At 36.3% G+C, this 22635-nt stretch overlaps 1 protein-coding gene across 1 annotated transcript in view; it reads right to left on the minus strand.

Moving 5' to 3' along the window:
* LOC145693969 (chymotrypsin-1-like) overlaps positions 1–21411 on the minus strand; it is a 150255-nt gene extending 128844 nt beyond the window's left edge. The window contains exon 1 of the mRNA XM_081770129.1: positions 21138–21411. The gene's annotated coding sequence lies outside the window, so the exon portion shown is untranslated. The remainder of the gene's footprint in view (positions 1–21137) is intronic.
* Between the last annotated feature and the right edge of the window lie 1224 nt (positions 21412–22635).

The raw sequence follows: 22635 nt of genomic DNA on the forward strand, positions 1-22635 counted from the left end.
TACTATTCAAAAGTAAGTGGGTACCCCAATGGTGTTCGAGGTACCATGGGGTATCTAATGTATGTATTTTTTAGATATGTGGAAATGTATGTCTCTAAAATGTAGGGAACTGACATTTGTTTACCGAAAACCTCAACTCGGTAAGCCTTAGGGATATTGAGATATGGGAAAATAAAGAGCGACACCATAGAAGTGTGGGGTTTGCGTACTAGGTGGTGCAGTTTCGGAAACGTAATTACGAGGGCTTACAACAACCTCAAAAGTAGTTTTAATTAAATACACTACACACACACCCTGATGGTTGTTTTCGGGTGTCATGATATTCGCAGAACTCTCATTTCTAAATATTCTAAAATATGTCTTAATAACGTTTTAAATAACGTTAGAGGTGTGTGTTTACCGAAACCGCAAGTCGGTACGCCTAACAGTTACCGAAATATGGTGAAATAAAAAGCGACACCATAGGTACGTGGAGCTTGCATATTAGACAGTACAATTTAGAAAATTAATTAAAATATGACTATCAAGATATTGTCAAATAAAGAGAGGATCCATACAGTTATGGGGTTTTCGTGTTAGGTGGTAAAATTTCCGAAACCGGTCATGGAAAGTTAATAAGCATCAGTATCAATTTCATCTTAAAATAATTAGGTATTTCCATGGAGTTTAAGAACATCATGGGGTCTACCAAGATTAAATTTTAAAAGTTTTGGAAAATATATTTTGACATTTGTAAAGAGTATTAGAAATATGTATTTACCTAAAACTTCCAGCTAGTACATCTAGCAGCTAGAGAGACACCATACACCATCTTGAAATTTCAGAAAACAATTATTGATCCTAACAAAAGTTAAATAAGATGGTACTTATATGGGTTAAGTGAGTACCTCAGACTCGTCAGTACAATTTCGATCGAAAGATTAATTCAGCTCTAAATTTTCTTTGGACAATTCCAAGCGTTCATCGGGCTCTGAAATAAAGTGAACATTTTTTGTCAATATCTAATATAGCAAGCGAGATATAAGGAATTATGTATTTTATGACGTCGTAAAAATAGAGACCCACATGGATTTGTACTTTTGAGTATTTGTTGTAAGAAGAAGAAATTTTAGAAAACAACCGTATATACCTTAATAGACAATTAAATGGGCGGGGGCAGAGTGGCTTAGTGGTAGAGTGCTTACCTCTGGTGTATTGGGTTCTTGGTTCGATCCACGGCCAAGTCAGTTTGTAGTGGACATCGTATTCGTGGGTTTTCTCGGGGTACTCTCTTTCCTCCCACCTTTGCATTCCATCAATTCTGTCAACAACATTCACTTGCTTTAATCATAATCTCCCTGAGACTAAAATGCATAATCGTGGGTCGCTACACTGAAATATTTCCTTTTATTTAATTTTAAAATTAAATAGGGAGTTAAGTATGATCGTATTTCTATGGGTTAAGTGAATACTCCAATAGTTTCTGCAAAAAAAAAAAAGATTAGTTAAATACCCTACCACTAAGCTACTGTGTCGCCGCCCACTGAATTGTCTATTAAGGTATATACAGTAGTTTTCTGAATTTTTTTTCTTATAGGAAAGACCCAAAAGTACAAATCCATAAAGATCTCTATTTTTACGTCATAAAATATATAATTCCTTATATCTTAGTTACTATCTTAGATATTGACAGCGAATTTTCATTCTTTTGCACAGCTCGATGAACCCTTGGAATTGCCTGAAGAAAACCTAGGACTGAACTAATCTTTCGATCGAAATTGTACTGAGGTACTGATTTAACCCATAGAAGTATCATCTTATTTAATTTTGTTGCGACCAATAATTGTTTCCGAAATTTCAAGCTTTTATTTCACAGTGTTTCTCCAGATGTTAGATGTACTAGCTGGAAGTTTTGGGTAAATACATATTTCAAATACTGTTTACAAATGTCAGATTATATTTTCAAAAGCTTTTAAAATTTAATTTTGGTAGACTCCATGATGTTCTAACACCCCATGAAGATATCTAATTACTTTAATATGAAATTGCTACTGGCGTTTATTAACTTTCCATGACCGATTTCGGAAATTTTAGCATCTAACACGAAAACCCCTTAACTGTGTTGGTCCTCCCTTTATTTGACAACATCTTGATAGCCGTTAGTCATATTTTAATTCAATTTCCGAATTGTAGCGTCAAGTATGCAAGCCCCACATACCTATAGTTTATTCCCCCCCCAAAAAAATCAGTTCTTTACATTTTAGAGACATGTATTTCCATATATCTAAAATGCAGAAATTAGGTACCGCATTGGAACCCCATTGGAGTACTCACTTACTTTTGCATAGCAAGGTAAAAACGCCAGTGGTTCTCACTTTAAGTTTGAAAACATACTATTTTGTCTCTTCTCTGAGCGTCGTGAATCTGTCGGAGCTGTACCATAGTTGGAAAGACTCACTGATCCTTCCTATAGTGACCATGTAGTCAGAATTCAAAAAGGAGTAGCCCTTGAAGGAAAAACAATATTTTAAAATCCTTGCACCAGTAGTCGTCACCTTAAAATCAAAATGTTCCAGTAGTAGTCAGGATTTTCTACCAGTGTTCATCACTCAAATAACTTGACAATTTATTCAAAAACGCACTGTGTATCAGTTTAGGGTTGAGAATACAATATAAAGTAGTAAGCTTAATAACTTTGCATCACTTTTAGCACTCAAGAAAGAAAATAAAAAAGTTTTTACATACTTTTTAAAGCAATTTCAGAAAGAAAAATGTTAACTGAATTCAAAAGTTAACTGTATATCACTTCCACGTTAAGAGTACAATATTAAATACTATGTTTAATAACTATACGTCACTTTAAACTCTCGAGAATGAACATAAACGTTTGTACATACATTTTAAAAACAATCTGAGAAACAAAATAAGTTAACTGAATTCAAAATTTAATTATACATCACCTTAAGCTTAAGAATACACTATAAAATGCTGAGATTAATAAAAAATGAAATCATTAAGTTTAACGTCCCACGGTTATGCCGGTTAGGATAAGGAGACGGTGATAATGAGAAATGAGTGAAATGGTGGAATAAAGAAAGTGGGAGGAAACGGGAGAACCCCGAAAAAACCCACGAGCAAGGTGTTTGTCCACCACAAAGTCCACACGGCGCGAGTTGGGATCGAACCAGGGACCCCAAGCACCGGAGGTGAACGCTCTACCACTGAGCCACCGCCCCCCCTGAGATTAATAACAATGCATTACTGAAGAATGAAAACAAAAATGTTTTAGCTACCTATATTGTATTTACATGTTATTTCTCATTAACATTTTTTTTTGATAACTCATGATCAAGTCTAGGGATGCGCAAGAGAAAAGATTTGAGGTTGTCTCCTCTCGAAAAGGTGCCGCGAAAGTTGTCTCGTCTCGAAAACTGGATCCGTTTCTATTGGAAAAGCTCTATCTTGTCTCGAATTTCGTAACAAAAATTGTCTCGTCTTGTCTCGTGCGCATCCCTAATCAGGTCCATAGCCAAAAACTTCATTTCGGAGGGTGCTCGATAGGGCTTTGGGATATCCGAATTTAGATATAGATAATCGATGTCGACAAACTATCGAAACTTGTTCGAAATATCGAAAAATACAGCAATATCGAAATATAAACAATATCAAAAATCGAAAATATAGAAATATGAAAGAGATCAAAAATATGGATATATCGAACAAAAATGGATATATGATCTTGGAATACGATTTGGTGGAATAATGAGGGAGAAAAATAATCATTGATTAAATATTAAATTGAAAAGAAATAAGAGCCTGACGCTCAAATACTTATCTATCCGGCACCCATCTTGATCCCCATAAAATATCATGAAGTGCTTCATTGATTCTAAACCCAATAATAGTAATTTAACAATAAACACAATATATAATTTACTACGCACCTTGAAATGTAGAAATTAATGATTGTAATCCCCAGCTTTCCAATAGACCTTTGATTTCTCCAAATGAAGATTCGGATATCTTGTTTCTTCTCAAGCAATAATGGGTTACAATAATCAGTTGCAGTCCAAAGCCAAGTCACTAAGTTAAGCATAAAAATAAAAGAATTCATTAGTTAGATGCATACAAAATCCTACGCATGTAAATCCGAATCTACTTGTATTAAATTGTAAATTTAAACAAACTAAATTATACTACAGTTATAGTGACATCAAACATACATTAAATAAGGTATACAGGGTGTCTTAAAAGTCCCTGACGTAGGGTAACTCTGTTATTATCAGAGTTACAACAGAATATAGGAGGGAAAAGCATATCCAATTATGATGTTTTCAATCTAAAGTGAAGGAATTTTTAAAATCGGATGACCCGTTTGCGCTGTACACTCTCTATGCGCCCAATGTGAAATGAAAATGCAACGTTGCCACTTACCTGGACCCACAACAGAAGTGAGTGAAGTTACTGTCTTTTACGCTAACATGTCGATGGCCAGCCCCCGTTTCAAACAGTAACTTCATTCACTTATGTTGTGGGTTCAGGTAAATGGCAACGTTGCATTTTCACTTAAAATTGGGTGCATAAAGAGTATACAGCACAAACATCTCGTCCGATTTTTTTTAAATTGTTCACTTTAGATTGAAAACGTCATATTTCGAGATTTTTTTTCCCTCTTACATTTTGTCGTAACTCTGATAACAGAGTAACCCTATGTTAGGGAACTTTTGAGACATCCTGTATACATCATAAGAAATTCCTTTCTAAATTCTACACGGATGTGGTTACATTGAATGTGAGGTGGGTGGTACACATTAGGCCTTTTGGGAGTACGTCACACGGACGACCGTAATTTTGTGTTCAAAATTTTTATGAACTGGTGGGATATGTGATACATATGGCCACGGGCTAGAATTTTCTCAGTATGTCAAATATGCAATCAGATTTCATGCAGCTTAATTTGGTGAAAAGCTATTGCCAATTGAACGTTACATTTACCTCTTTCTTGCAGATGTTGAACCATGCCGTTAGCACGTGAGGAATGGATCGAAATAATCAAACTGTGGGGCGGGAGGAGTATATGTGCAGTGGTTGCCGATTGCAGAGTCATCCACAATGTGACTCTGTGTCACAGGTTTCAGTGTCACAGTAATTAACTAAATTTGAGAAGACGGGCACATTCGTGAACATACATCGTAGCGGTTCAAACCCGCGGGACCTTGTTCCTTCCCCATTTTGAACCGGTACATGAAAATGCCATTTACTCCATGTTTGCCTGCGCCGATTTTGAAAATTCCTTCAGTAATCGATTTCTCCCGTTGAGTACTACAAGAACCAGTTAAAATCTCGCGGGCCCTTTATTCTTCCCCATTTTGAACCGGTACATGAAAGTGCGATTTTTTTCATGCTTGCCTGCGCCGATTTTGAAAATTCCTTCACTAGTCGATTTCTCTCGACGAGTACTACAAGAATCAGTTAAAATCTCGCGGTCCTTTTTTCTTCCCATTTTGAACCGGTACCTGAAAATGCGATTTTCTTCATGTTTGCCTGTGCCGATTTTGAAAATTCTTTCAGTAATCTATTTCTGTCGTCGAGTACTACAAGAATCAGTTAAAATCTCGCGGGCCCTCTTTTCTTCCCCATTTTGAACCGGTACATGAAAATGCGATTTTCTTCATGCTTGCCTGCGCCGATTTTGAACATTCCTTCACTAATCGATTTCTCTCGTCGAGTACTACAAGAATCAGTTAAAATCTCGCGGGCCCTTTTTTCTTCTCATTTTGAACCGGTACCTGAAAATGCGATTTTCTTCATGTTTGCCTGTGCCGATTTTGAAAATTCTTTCAGTAATCTATTTCTGTCGTCGAGTACTATAAGAATCAGTTAAAATCTCGCGGGCCCTTTTTTCTTCCCCAAGCCAATATTTTTTTGTATATTTTGAATGTATTCAAGTATGGAACAAAAGTATTATATAATTCCCTTAGTAGGCTTCTCAACTTAATATTTTTCAACTTAAATTTTATTTATTTTAATTATTTATTTTCTTTTGACTCAATATTTAATTGCAATCGTTCATTGGGGAGAAGGGTGGCCATTCTCAAATATATAAATATAGTATTCTTAAAATTTATGTGTTCTCGTACTATTAGTTTCTTCCACTAGACCTGGAAATTGCAAAATTAATACCTGGAAAACCTGCAAAATTCAGGGAAATTGAGTTCCATATTTATGTATGAACACTGCTATTTACATTTTTTTTTTCGAATAGGGAGAACTGTACGAAAGGGTGGTTTGAGAATAGTATAACAGTAGGTTTCTGGGAGTGTTGTTCGAAATGAAATCTTTAAGTTTTACGTCCCACTATTATGCTGGCTAGGCTCAAGATGACGGGGTGTTGTTCGGTGGGGGTCAATGTTGCCAATTTTGGGTAAAGTCGCTAAATAAGGGGAATTCGACCTCAACGATAGCGTAGGGTGACCGTAAAATTTTCAGTTAAAAACGGGACAGGTTCTTGCAACACTAGACTTTTAGATCTACCTTTGTTCTTATCAGTGCCTTGATATCAGAGTTCCCCCTCTCTCTCTTCGTTACAGAGCGGGTACTTATGAAAAACAAAAGACACGTTGAAGTTTGTTTAACACACAACCAACTGCTAAAACCTCTGCTGCCTTTCGAGCAGTACTGCGAACTATAGAGTATGTTTAATATAGGGATTTTCAGTTCAATTTTTGCCGCTTTGTTATTATTAATACTTTTAAAAGGAGTAAAGGTACTGGGTTTGTTATTTACTTCTTTCATTTACATAAAACGGGACGAATACTACTTTTTTCCATCTACTGACGGGACGGCCGCGACACGCCCCTAAAACGGGACTGTCCCGGTCAAAACGGGACGTATGGTCGCCCTACGATAGCGACAAAAAGAATTTCCGATTGGAGACTTTTTTGGGTGATTTTTAAATGACGATTTAGCTACTTACACATTTAGCGACTTTTTGCTGCAAACAAAATGTTCATCTGTAGAGAAGCACTATTAGTTCAAAACAGTTTTTACGTTCTTTTTTTCTGTTTGTTTGTTTTAATCAGCGCAAGTGATGAAGAGTTTGGAAATACAGCGTACTCACTACTCCACAATCCTGCATTGTTATGTTACCCTTGCCCTCTAACGAAGAATAACTACAAACTTGATGTCCTTTAGTTCGCAGAGTTTCCGTTGAGAGACACACGTAATACATCATTACCGATAGCAACAAGATTAGCTATAAATGCGTGAATAAAGGCGAAGAAGGTGTTTGTTATATTTGTCCTCTGGGGTCTTTTAATTATTCTGCCCTTTTTCTTTTACAAAAAATTGCTTAACGTAAGTACTGTAGTGTTAATTATTTCGGAACTATTTTGACCACAACATGAACAAAAGTACCCGAAACAACCTGAAATGATCCCTGAATTAAAGGATTGGTTGCGCCCTGTTTACAAAGATGTGAATAGAACCAGCGGCGCAAATCTGTCTTCAACATTGGGGGGGGGGGGGTTTAGACCGTTACCATACTTTTTTTGGCGATGTCCAAAATACTTATGAAGTTGAAAAACAATGTTGTGGAGGATCAGAGTTGTCTTTAGCGTTAGGAGGCTGCAGATTTGAGGCTTATTATGGGGGACATCTATTTTATCTCACGTTCCTTTGTAGCAATCGGACAAAAATCATCAAATTTCTCCCAAAAAACACATTTCAAATCGGATTATTTGGGAGAAGTCCCCCTCAGTTCCAAGATTGGAGGGGACATGTATCCGTCATCCCCCCCGGGATTTGCGCCAGTGAGTAGAACATATTGTTTAGTTTACATCTACAACTTTTACAATGCTTATAGACAATGAATTTCTCGATTATTTCTTATAGCGACTTTTCACCCAAAATTGGAGTCGTCACCTCTCGTTTCGCAAACTTATTGCCAACATTTTAGAAACTGGTTGCGGGGAGAGATACAATGGATGATTCAAGTTATTTCGTCGCTTCCGCTGTGAACCTAAGTACAAGATTCCAAAAGTCACATTTTTTTGGTTCCAAACAATATGTCTGCTGGGTGAAAGCATAGACTGGAATGTGTTGCCTTTCCTACCTTATCTTTAATCCCATAGTAGCTTCTTTCCCAAAGTTAAAAAAATGCAATTCTTCCTTTCTTAATAGTACTTATTACCCAAAGTATTACGTAAGCATTGTATGTTACTTATGTAGCTCACAGAGCCGCAGCTATGGGCGAGCAAGCAAAGCACGTGTCCCGGGCGCGTGGTTGGAGGGTCGCCTAAAAGAGAGGTTATATATTAGTACTTTTCCTGGCGGTATTTAATACTTTTCATCAGAGTGCGAATCATGAAGTCAAAGTGAGAGGAAAAAATGAAATGAAATCTTTGAGTTTTACGTCCCACGGTTATGCCGGTTAGGCTAAAGGAGACGGTGATTATGAGAAATGAATGAAATGGTGGAATGAAGTAAGTGGGAGGAAACGGGATAACCCCGAGAAAACCCACGCACACGGTGTTTGTCTACCACAAGGTTCACTTGGCGGGGCTAGGATCGAATCCGTGACCCCAAGCACCAGAGGTGAACGCTCTACCACTGAGCCACCGCGGCCCTAAAAGTGAGAGGAGACTGGAGGAGTGAAGAGAGAGAGAGAGAGAGAGAGAGACAGAGAGAGAGAGAGAGAGAGAGAGAGAGAGAGAGAAGAAAACGCTCGCACTTTTACACTTCAAAGTAAATTAAGTCATTTATTTTTTCTGTCCCCCTCCTCCCCCTCCCCTAAGTTCTACTGTCAAAGTAAATAGCTAAAAACACTCCCAGGCCAGAACCGCATCTACGTTGGAAATTTGATCGAGATCGGTCGGTCGGTGCAAGAGATTAAGAAAAAATGAAATGAAACCTTTGAGTTTTACGTCCCACAGTTATGCCGGTTAGGCTAAGGGAGACGCTGATGATGAGCAATGAATTAAATGGTGGAATGAAGTAAATGGGAGGAAATGGGAGAACCCCGAGAAAACCCACGCACACGGTGTTTGTCCACCACAAGGTTCACTTGGCGGGGCTAGGATCGAATCCGGGATCCCAAGCACCAGAGGTGAACGCTCTACCACTGAGCCATCGCGGCCCCCGGCCGGGAATCGAACCTGGGTGTCCCACGCCAAAGGCGTGTTCACTAACCACTTAGCCACGAGGGAGCTCATCTGTGAGGCAGTGTAAACCCCCCAAAAAAGAAAGAAAATAAACGCACACTGGATGTTTGCGCAACTGAGGATCAAAACATTCTCAATGAAGTATGAGAAATAGTAAACGTCAATCAATGTGTGCTTTTGCTTATTCATTACTTCGTTAATACTTAATTCCTTCTAGAAATAGTGAAACAATACTATGATGAAACACTAATTAAACTAATAACAATTACGTTGTATTTCTTACCATACCGTTTTTACCACCCATAGAATTTCAACCTAGGACTATACTGCATTAGTCACGCCGTAACGAAAGCTGAAATTCAAAGACCTGGCACTCGTAACTGTTGAAGCTGTGTTGTAGCTACCTGTATATCACGCGGCCTGCGTTGGTACTCCTCAACATAAATACGTCACAACCCAAAGCCAGGAAACATCACAAACAGAAGACAGGGGCACAAGCAGTGCCTGACACTTCACGAACTCAAACCCACCAAGACTCAACTCAACATGACCTTCAATTACGTTCTAGAAACCAAACCAATGCTAAGGCACAAACTCACCAACTTCCTATATGAAAACACAAGAAAAAAAATCTAACGTTTTGGTTCCAAAGTGATGACATAACAATAATACTAAAAAGGTTTTAATTTTCAGTAACCCAAACATTAATTAACTAGGGAACATAACAAAGCAAAAATAAATAATTAAAAATAAATTAAATTAAAAAATAAAAACCTGACAAGTAAGCTCTCCATGACTACTTTTTTTTAAATTTCAGTGAGGCTGTAAAATATGTCAATATCTTCGTAAAATATATATATATATATATATATATATATATATATATATATATATATATATATATATATATATTTCATTGTAAACAAGTTCTTTAAACAAAAGAAAGCTCTGAGAGCGCTTACCTCTGACGCGGTAGGTCCCTGGTTCGATTCCTGCTCCCGACAAATAGGCTTTTGGTGAACACTGTAGGTGTGGTTATTCTTAAGACTTTCCAGTTTCCTTACATTTTCTTGATTTCACCATTATCATGTATCTCATTGTCACCTTCTCTCTTACATTGATGTACAATCATGGGGCGTTAAACTAAAAGAAAAAAAAATCTTGCAAATATCCTAGTAAAAATGAGTTTTCTAAACTACACTAGTGGCCCCGCGTAGCGTAGTCGCTAACGCTCTCGCCTTCGGTGCGAACGGTCCCGGGTTCGATCCCGGTGGGGGAACTCGGTCGAAAAAGTATCAAAAGATTTTAAGTCCAGCCATCCTGAATGAGGTTTCCTTGGCTTTTCCTCATTCACAGCAGGCAAATGCCGGAGTGGTACCTAACATATAGGTCCCAGGCCGTTTTCTTCCTTCCCAAATCCAAAAATGAAAATGAAATCTTTGAGTTTTACGTCCCATGGTTATGCCGGTTATGCTAAAGGAGACGGTGATGATGAGTAATGTATGAAATGGTGGAATGAAGAAAGTGGGAGGAAACGGGAGAACCTCGAGAAAACCCACGCACACGTTGTTTGTCCACCACAAAGTTCACTTGGCGGGAGCTGGGATCGAACCCGGGACCCCAAGCACCAGAGGTGAACGCTCTACCACTGAGCCACCGCAGCCCCATTTTTCCCCAATCCATTCTTCCCTTCCTTTCCCCGGATAGTGTGATCACCGAGGGAAGTCATCCCTCATATGCGACGGGCTAACAAGGCCATTGATGCCGAAAGCCCAGAAATCTAAATCCTAAATCTTCACTACACAAGGGAATTTTCGCGCTGAAAACGGTTTATTAGCAATTATGTTAAGCAGCCCTGTAGTAAATCTGCACCAAGTAATAAATCGTCACATATAAAACGGAATGAATAAACACATAACATTCATTTTGCTACCTTGAAATGTAAAATTTTTCAAAACATTAATATTCTAAGATTTCTCAAAATTCAGATTCACCCATTCCATTCTCCTCAATCATTAACGAGTTACAATAGTAAGAATTGTAGTCATAAACTATATTACTTACTTAGTACTATATTAAAGCAAGTTACACTAAAAGAATATATAATTAATGGAATATTTAACTAAAGTATTAGTTAACTAGTGTACTTACCCAGGCATTTGTTTCCTTCCTCTCTTCTTTTCCGTTTGTGAACAACCTCGTTTCGCAAGCAAAAGACGGTAGTTCAATGACGTCAGCCATGGCGAAAGAAAGAGGTGTCTATAGGCGGCCTGGATCTCACACACAGATGGACGTATTTAACATATAGCTGAAGTATTTAACATACGTATACGTATGTAAAATACGGAAGATTGTTAGATGCCAGACATCCTGCAGCGACATGATGTAATATCTAAGCGGGTAAAAGGCAGTACCTATGTAGTATATGGATAAAGTACGCTCCGTACAGATTTCCTTAGTAAACATAACGAATCCTTGTATTTGTACAATATACCGCTGTCCGGATAATGGATTTTTCTCAGTGTATTGTGGAGATTTCACGATATCGATCTATTGCTAATATAGTAGAATCCATGTCTTGTATATATTGGATACAGTAACTTCCCTAAAAGAGAATGAATTAAAATTAACTTTGGGTCAGTTCATTCATATTACAAATATCAATCCGATCCGTAATACTATTTTAAATTGGAGGCTATTTGAAAATTCTAAAATTTCATAACTTCCTTAATTTTGGGCCATATGATACAAAAAATGTAAAGTGATTTCTAATTTTGCTTCAGAAAACTTGGACAGTAGTTAAAAATGTTATTGAGTGTTTTAAATGCCTTGATAATGTGCGTCATGAAGATTGAACCGGACATTGCCGCACTCACACCACGCTCAGGTAGTGAAATAGCCCCATGCTCAGGTATCTCATTATCTCTCAATTTTAATTTTATTTGAATATGCAGGTTTTGTTGGCTTTGTATTTTTCTGGTATTTTAATATGCAGTTTTCCTTAGTTTCATATCATATCTCTTTCATTTAAATTGATTTTTAAACAACTCTGCGCCCGTTGGAAATATTTAGTAGACCTATTTTTTGTTGTTCTTAACAGAATGCATAAAAATAAAAAAAACTGTCATAACTAATTCAAAATAATATTTAAAAATATTTTTCGATATTCTAGAATGGAAGAAAGTAGAAACGCTTTCAAAGTCTTGACTGGTAGACCCATAGGAAAACGACCATTAGGAAGACCTAGGCGCAGATGGGAGGACAATGTTAAGATGGATCTCACAGAGATAGGAATACAAAGTAGAAACTGGATGCAATTAGCTAAGGATAGAAGTCAGTGGAGAGCTTTTGTGAACGCGGCACTGAACCTCCGGGCTCCATAGGCCATAGAGTTAGTTAGTTAGTTAGTTAGTTAGTTTTCGATATTAGATTCTAATTATATTTATTTCATCCGCTTATCTTTGTGACCCCCATGAAACCCTGTTGCAACTCCCAGGTTGAGAAACCCTAGTTTATGGCTTTGATTTTGTAAACTGAACCTTTTGAAGCTTAGGATGAAATGCTTCTTGAACGAAGAGAAGGATGTACACAAGAATTTTTCTTTTACCAGAATAGAAATGGTTTTGTATGTTTCTTGGTTTATGTTTGTTTTCTGTCAGATTAAATATATTAAAATAATAAACACAAGAAGATTCATAACTTCCAAGTGGTTGATGAAAAGGCTAAACAACCGAAACGACACTTGCTATATTTGAGTTGCATAACTTACACACTGCTGGTAATCACTACAATGCGAGTTTGAAAGCTAATCAAGTCACCAAGCCCCGGGCTGGACTTATAACTCTCAAGTGCTGGATATTGTAAATGCACTTCTTTAAGTATAGTATTCCCTATAAGGAAACAAACATGGTACTCGAGTTGAGTTGATTTGGAGTTTAACGTACCATTCAGCAGAGAGGCTATATGAGACGGGACCTACTGATTAACGTGGAATCCGAACTACATGAGATCCCGGCGGGAATCGAACCCGCGCCTCCCACGCCAAAGGTGTGTACGCTAAGCACTTAGCTACGAAGCTCAAACATGGTACTTGAAGAATAAAGTCATAACATGTTAAAATAAGGAAAAAAATCATTTTCTTAAAAGAAGCTGTAATTTTATGAGAGAAAAGCCTCCATCCTCCCCCGAAAAGGGGCTTTTTTAAATCTCTATCCGTCACCATTAAAAATCTAGATTGAACTAGATCTTTCACTTAAGACAGCCAGCGAACATGGACGAAGAAAGATGCTTGATGTTAGCCGACTATAGGATTTCTTTTTTATAGTATATTCGTTATTTTCATTCCCATACGAATTTTCACCTCACATGTTACGCAGAATATGTACTCCAGTTACAAATATGCAGAGTGAAGTTGTCGGTGGAAATATGATAATAAGTAGAATAGGAAATGTCAGAATAACATTATAAGTGATAAAGCAACATATGAATTATTATATATTCGTATAGAACTGAATTTGATAAATTTGAGATAAATGTCCTTCTGTGTATGAAAAAGCACTATTATTATTATGTATATTGTACAATAAATTACTTCACAGAGAAACACGGCACAAAGGAAGTCTTTACACAGTTGTGTAAATTGACATAGAAGTTAGAACTGCATATATTGTTTTACGCAATTTTATGTATCACTAGAGTTACAAATACTTCAGTGAACCACGAACCCTTCTGTGGTTCAAATTTAACAATTACGTACAGCTACGCAACTATGATAATTGTCGCCCGGTGCAAGAGCTCGCCTAAGGGCCTCCCACCTGACTAAAACCATACCAAAACGCTCCCCGACTACATCACACAGTAAGTTTTCTATTGATTTCAAAGTTGTAGTACGTAATTTAATTTTTAGCACAAGGCAAAACACCAAACTAATTAGTATTTGATCGCCAAATAATCTGAGAGTAGCATGGGTGACATATTCTTATAATCTTATCATAATACCTGCAATTCACAATGTTTTTATGATTATATCAGGATGTGCATATGCGTAGAATGAATCAACAGTCTGTTGCTTTAGAATAGAATATTTGATTATGACAGTCAAGTTGTTGACTCGAGTATTATACTCGGACATTTTGCATATCTCTTAAATCGATGTAAATTAAATGAAAATACAAATAACTGGAACTAAGATTTAACTTTGCGGGCTCTTTTAACAGCAAAGGTTTTTTACTATGTCTTCAAAAGATAGCTCTATAGGTATGATCCTAAAGTTGGTGAGTCGTTGTTATCCTGTTAAGTTTCCGAGATAACTTTTATTATCTTTAGTTTGCTAATACTTCTGTCCTGGACTTAAAGTGAAAATAAATATTTGTCCAGTTTTGCTCCCCCACCAATCCGGTCCCCGGGGAACAAGCTCCCTTTGCCCCCTAATTACGCCACTGATTACGGATTAATTATTGCGCTTTACTTCCAGGCTCTGATTTCCTCGTGATCGTAAGTTCACTATCTGAGATTGAAAACGCTTATCAAATATCTACAACTGGAATATATGAAACAAAAATTTAAGAATCGAATCACTCCAAACTTCTTGCAGTAAGATGCTTTTATTGTTTACTTTTCAATATGATAAGTTCAGTAATATAAAGTTTAACCTGAAAGGGGAAAAAACTATTACACACGAGAAGTGATTCTAAATTGCGGTCAGTTATTCTAACTACTAAATTAGTTCATAATTTAAAGTAAATTTTATAAAGTTTCTTGTATATATGCAATTCCAGAATATTTATGGGCAAAATAAGTTACGATACACTTTTTTTATTACATTACTAATTGTCTATTAAGAATACCAGTTTGTTGTTCCATAATTTTGTATTTCTAGCATATTAGTTACACAAAACAACATTACTTATTGTAATATATTATAAAAGTCTTCTTTTTCTAAGCCGTTTTTCCTAGTTAGCTGTGGTCGGCTTTTCAGATAGCTGTTCTTCACCTGTTTTTATCTTGTTTCATGTCCACTGTGACACCACCTAGCACCACAGGCCCGTAGCCAGCCTGATTTATTAATTGTCGTAGCCAGGCCCGTAAAATTGTCTCACAGCTCTATGTTTCGTGAAGAGTGGGAGCTTCACGACTCGTCGCGATCACTAGTGTAACTTCAAAGTATGTATATCAATCAATAGCGTTGTATGGTGTAAATAATTTTTATCTGTCAATTTCCGTGTAAATAACTATTTCTTATTGAAAAACAAATTTAATTGCGTATTAAGCGTTTGTGCAATATTTAATATCTACTAATTGAACTTGCGCTCTCTACACAGCTATTCATTCACATATGAGCATAAATCTCCTTCTCATTCCTCACAACATCTGTACATATCCCTTTACACACACACAAGTGAAAGACGTCTTGATAAAATAATCGGCAAGGGGAACCATAAAGGGGGGATTTTTTTCGATTATTTTGTCAATATCTCGCACCGTTTGCAAGATTGAGCCTACTTCCGGTTGGAGTTTCTAACTCATGCATGATCATTTTTTTCTTCTTGTATGCAGTATGTAATAAGCAAATACGTCACATACACAATGACCAGTAATTATAATGTGAGTGATATATGGTGTTCATTGGGTAAAACACTCCAAACAACAAAGATTAATCTTAGCGTGGAGAAATGGTTATCCTTCGTGTTTCATTATCATTTGGCAATGAAACAAACACCTGTGATATACATAACCCATAGGATATGGTTCTTTACCTTTATTAAATTTCAACACTTGCAGTGTAAACCTAAAATGCGTAAAAAGAAATAAGGGCCAGGTTTTGTTAAAAATATTCCATTAAAACAGGACAATCTACACAACATTTGGAATCGACCTGCGAAAACGGCACGTTTCTAGCACTTGTGGTTTTCGAGACCTCATTGTCGAAGGGATTGGAGACAAACATATAAACTTTTCTTTGGAGACAAATATAAACCTAGCGTTTTAATATATAGATGGTAGGCGACAAACAATAGTATGTTAAAAATAGAAAATAATTTTAACAGAATAGGGTTTACAACATAATAATCTTACTAGGTATAATGTTTAAGTATGATTGGCATATACTTAGTTGTTTTGAACTTTAAATTTTTAACTTGAAATTAAAGAGGAGTAATACAGTTAATTTAGCATGGTGATTGGTGCATTGATCTAAATATTATATCTATAGAACTCCGTCGATTTGCTTCTTAAAAAGTATAAAATTTAATATTTATTTGCTAGGCTTCATCGGAAAGAGGTAGTAAATATTTCTTAGCCCATTGTCTTATGATTAACTCTTGATAAAAGTTGTAGTTAATATAGTGGACAAATATCTTTTAGAGTCAATATTAATAGTTTGAAATTTGTAACTTCTAAGAGGATGAACATTCATTGCACTGAATAAAAGGTAAAATCTAAACATTTTGTCATGATCTACTCATTCTAAAACCAAGTTGTTTACACAATACGAGAACTAGAAATAATCACTGCTAAAAGACGTAAAGAAGATATGATTCCACATCCTTTTATTATCGGCAACCAACATTTCTTTGCTACTGTACAGGTTGCATAGAATCTAGGAAATATCATAGATTTTAAATGTGATATGGATATCCACCGTTAAAGTCACCAGTATATGTAAATATATTGACGAATCGACTTCATTAATGTACTCGGTCGAAATAATTGCTGTAACTGACTATTGCAAGGAACAGAGTTCAAAATATAGTATTAAAGGTTATCCTGTGGAGTAACGGACGAACGGATTAACAGTAGAATCTCTCACTGTGTGATCTTATTAAATGTTAAAGAAAGGTGAGAATAAAGATAGCGGAAGCGAAGAGAATGTTTCAGTTAATATATCACTGACTAGTTTCTGTTCAGAAGTATTACTATTTAAGGCACGAATTGCAAACAACGGCGAATTTCAACTGGCCGATGTATGACGTAGAACTGACTTTTACAATCGTAGAAGAGACATAGATAATAGGTGAAGCAAATGAGGGAATTGACGAGGTAGGAGAATACAATTTAAAAAAAAAAAGTGAAGTTAGCGTTGATTGATTTCGAATTTAGCGTTCTGTTTACCACAGTGACAATAAGACAAGTGAACATGTAGCTTGATGTGGGGTGTCCGAACCACGTGAACTTTAACCGAAAATCGATGTTGACAATGTATCAATAATCATGGAATCCACAAGTATCGTATTTGCAAACTTATCAACTGCAGCATCAAATGTGCTTATCACCACTGACTTTTTAGTAACTCCAGGATTGCTACTCACTTCTTGTTCTCTTTGTGCCGTTTGCTGAGAACGGAAGCTGGAAATGGTGACATCACAGAGCACCCAGTTGGAAATTATTGAAGAACGATAACTATGTTCAAGAATATTTGGGACAATGAACGAAGCTTTTAGGAAGAAGAAAAATGAGTTTTATAGTTGTGTGTAAAGAGCGAAATAAAGCTTTATTACTTGTATTGTTTTATGTTACATCGACATTATAGTACGTAATACTGGCTGGAAACTCACAAAAGAAAAAGATGAATGAAGAAAGAGCATTCTGAAAATAAGATATATAAATAGGAATAGTAATGAACACACTTTAGTGAGGAAACTTATTTTGGATATATGGTTGGAAAGTGCGCAGGAGTAGTGTTGGGTAAGTTACTTGTAAAAATGTAACGCGTTACAAGTTACTTTACTTTCTCTTAAAATGTAACGCGTTACAAGTTTCTTTACTTTCTCTTAAAATGTAACGCGTTAGTAACGCGTTACTTCCCCCAAAAGAGTAACTGTTACTTTGCTTCGAAAGTAACGCGTTACTTTTAAGTCCAAACTTTACAAATATGAAAAAAATGACTACAATTTTCCGTACTACTATTATTACTGCTATTATTATTATTATTATTATTATTATTATTATTATTATTATTATTATTATTAATAATAATAATAATAATAATAATAATAATAACACTGTATATAAAAATGAAACATAGGCGGTTTGTGTTTGAATACTGAAAAACTAGTTGATTGCCAACCTTGTCTTGGAGTCAAGAACATTGTTCACGAGCTTCTGAATTTGGGTTGAGAGTCGAGGTTGAGTATTCGGGCTCGAGCCAAACACTGTTAAAAGCTATAGGGCACTGTCCAAATATGTTCAAAACTGCTCGGCCTGGGTTTAGAATTGTCAACGACTCGAGCAGATCGGATCACAGCTCATTCACCATCGACCCGAACCGAGAAGTGAGCCGAGCCAACAGCTCACACAACCGACTCGGCTAGAGCCCTCGGCTCAGTTGAGCCGAACCGAGCAAATGGCTCATCTCTACCAAGCCAGCTCGAGTCGATGATTCACCCCAAGTGAGCCGAACCGAGCCGAGATTGTTATAAAAAAATCTCTTGTAGTCTCGCTATCGAGACGAGACGAGATGCGAGCAGTGTCCCCTCTCGTGAGCAACACTAAAAGTATTCCATATTACTGTTTAGCTTACATTTCTCATGGCTTTCGTTTTCCAGTGTAATCAGGCCATGATTTCAAGATGAGTTAAAACGAACGAGCCATTTATCAAACTCGACTGGACTCGAAACTCGACGCCAAAAACTGAATCGGCTCGGAACTTGACTCAAGGATATTACCTTTGACTTGACTCGAAACTCGACTTGAACTCAAGTCGAGTGAGTTTTAGCTTGATTCGTGCTCATCCCTATGCGTTAGAAAAAATGGTTGCTTATTATTATTCTGCTAAACTAATTATATAATAATAACAATATTATGTAAAATTAAAAATCTATATATATAAAAGAGAACGCACAAATCCTTTGTTACCTCATCACGCTAATACGGCTGAACCAATTTCTTTTATTTTTGGGGGGTTATTAGGATTTGGACCCTAGATGGTTTTTATCATATCACTTTAATTTTTAATTACCAGTGTCTTGAGATAATTGACCATTCAAGTGTCCATAACGTACAAATCCTTTGTTAGTTCATCATAGGTAAAAATAAACGTATTTATATGCAACCCGCATGACCGTGTAACTCGGCGGGTTAACATAAATGACAGGCGATATAATGTTAACATTTACTGCAATCTACTATGGTTTTTATCATATCACTTGAAAGCGAAAACTTCCGGGGTGACCGCAGCGAAGCGGGGCGGGTTAACATAAATGACAGGCGATATAATGTTAACATTTACTGCAATCTTCTATGGTTTTTATCATATCACTTGAAAGCGAAAAAGTAAAAATTATCTAAGTAACAAAGTTTATTGCGTTCCGGGGTGACCGCAGCGAAGCGGGGTGAACGCTGCTAGTACAGAATATAGAGAAACATTACACTACAACTAATAAAATGAGAACACATGAACTGGGAGTGAATCAAAACTTGCGAGTAACTCTAAAATCGATACATGCTTTTTAAAGATAGTTTCAAACTCTATAATCAACAGGACTCTAGGATAAGCAAACTGATCTGAAAGAACTCCAATATTACATACCATCAGCAAACTATTTTCTAGTAATCAAGTAGCCTACTCATCACAACACAGTTTATTCATATTAACCGCTTACTGTATATCGTTAATTATGGCATCCTAGTTGTTGATAAATATTTCCCGCCGGGCACTTCAAACACTTTACTTTTAAATTCTGTCCACCATCATCCTAAACTCTTAAGAAAAAAGTATTCTTTCAAATGTTCGAACCTTAAAATATTTTCCTTCTCCATCTTTATAAAAACAACACTAATCAAAGTAAAATAAACTACCGGTATCATTGCACTCCTAGTTCACTCACTAAATGTATTGATTTGGAGCTGTCAAAATCTACGACAGAATCTTCCAGGTGCTTGCAATCAGTACACGTGATTTCCCTAAGGCTGTCCTCATCTTCAAAAAACAGCAAGTGGCACTACCAACTTATCTGTTTCTCTGTGTGTCTGTGACTGTCGGTCACTGACATACGTAGTTCATGCTCGATTGTTTCATTCTGAGAAATTCACTTACAGGAAAGAAACATTTGTTTCCGAAAAAAGTACATATATTGTAGTTATTCATCCGAAATGTAACGCGAAAAAAGTAACGCAAACTAGGTACGTTACTTAAAAATTTGTAACGCGTTACCGTTACAGTTACTTTGGAAAAAATGTAACTCGTTACTAGGAAACGTTACTTAAAAAGTAACGCGTTACTTGCGTTACGTTACTTCCCAAGACTGCGCAGGAGATTAAATGAAGACCACAGGGGGAAAGCGAGATAAGTCAAGAAATGGTCGAAAATGAGTTAGCAGCAGAATAACGTAGCCTGAAAGATATGGACTAAATCTCACAGTAAGAAGAAGGTTAGTCACTAAGAAATTTAATGCTAAATGTTTCGCCCACAAGGGAAGAAGCAGGCAAATCAATGGAAAACTGGGCAATTGTGTAAAGTTATATATATAAACTTACTTGTGTTCTTTCTTTCCCTGTAGTCATCAATGAGAAAATGGCGGAAATGGCTGAATTTGATGTATATGGCTATTAGTATTCCACCAAGACAGAAAGATCATGCTTGGGAAATTCCTAACTGTTGTGTTTCGTCTCTTTTACTATTGTTTCCTTATATAATTATTATTATGTTAAATGAAATGGTTGGGATCTGTTAACAGATTTATTATATTGATAATAAACAGATAAAATACAAAGTCACATTCTGCCTTTTCGCTATTATAGGCACAGTTATAGAGACTACTTAATTAAATATATATATGTGCCATTAGCATTAGCAGATATCTTACAAACAAACACATTAACAAATGGGAGCCAACTTGAGATTTGCATTCTCAAAACAAATGTACTATTTAATCACACAAATTATAAAATCTAAATGCTCAGTAGTATAAGTGAAACCTGTTGTTGGAAGACCTACCAACAATCTGGCATAGCAAATGTCATCTTAACAAATAAGCAGTTAGGAGAGAAAGGATAACTTACTGGCCAGGAGAGTGTGCTGCCATTCTTGAAAGACTTCGTAAGAACCTTGGTTGTCGAATCAACTCGAATCTTCAATTCATAACTTGTTGTTAAAAGTGAGTCCTTTTATATGATTGTGGCAAGACACTTTCCCTTTCACCAAGTTGTTTACAAAGATTTATACGTCTGATGAAATATCTGGTTTTCAAAGAGTGTTGCTATTGCCTTTATGTTTAAATGAGTTTTAAAAAAGTTTTAATTATACTCAAATATAATTATCAAATTTATATTAAACAACACAGTTGCGACACAAAATTGTAAGAAATGATGGAATAGCTATCATAATGCCAGTCATTTTGAGGATCGAAGATTCGATTTGCACTTTCCTAACTATTTTTTTTTTTTGCTTTGTTTATCCTTTGTGTTGTTTTTTGCTCTCACTAAATACATTCTCTACTAAAGTTACTTTCGTATTGAAACTCTATATGAGCGTCACGAATTGACTGGATTATATAAATTACTTTAACATCGTTTCTGATCTCTAGATACTGTCGTAGTCATGACAGTTACAATTGATTTGATTTCCAGTTAATGATTGATTTGAATTAGATTTAAGTCAATGCCAGCTCAACGATAGATGTAATATAAGATTCTTACATGATTTACAATCCATTTTAATATAAAGTCAGTTGAATTATTTAGTGATGGCAACTCGAATGGTGTAACTCCAGAGTATATCTTTTTAAGTACTTTCAAGGAGTCAAGTACGTGAATTAGCTGTTCAGTTGAATCCCGAAAACTGATCTAAATACTGAGAAACCAGTCAACAAAATATTGGCGTACTTTTTTCGAATATTGAGCTGGTGCACCATTTTCTTGTATGCATACATCTAAAAGAAACCTTGTCTTTATAGTATCAATGCGTCTACTTTCTGATCTAAAATTCCAAGATAACCAATATCTGCTGAACACGTTTAGCAATTGCTTAATAAATCCATCATAACTTAATACTCCCAATATCTTTACTCCAAAATAACAGTATGTGGCAAAACAAATAGTACTGAAATTTGCGTACGGATGACCTGAAGGTGCAATATGCTGAGCAGTGACCACCACATGTCTGCTCAAGTGTGTGTGGACTAGCGTAGTGTGCAGTTAGTGCGAAGGTAATGTTACTCACAACAGTGAAGAAGATGTTTATTATTGAGCACTATTTCAGGTCATACGGTGTGGAGCAGTGTCTCACTGCAGGAGACGAGTATGCACGTCTATTGTATTGCTCAGGAGTGTAATTATGACAGATGAAGATGAAAATTTAATCAGCAACATATGATTCAATGATAAAAGCAATGTGTACCCTATTCCTACATGCAACAACATGATTCTTGCATGATTTGCGCGGTTTTTACCGCAACAAAAATCTGTCTTTACAACAACAATGAATGCAACAATACGAAGCTACTGAGCACACTGCAAGTGAGTCACTTGCCCTCCTACACACAAAAGTTTAAACATCGCT

This window comes from Thermobia domestica, chromosome 9 (assembly GCF_964235325.1).
Source record: "Thermobia domestica chromosome 9, izTheDome1.hap1.1, whole genome shotgun sequence".
Taxonomy (NCBI): domain Eukaryota; kingdom Metazoa; phylum Arthropoda; class Insecta; order Zygentoma; family Lepismatidae; genus Thermobia; species Thermobia domestica.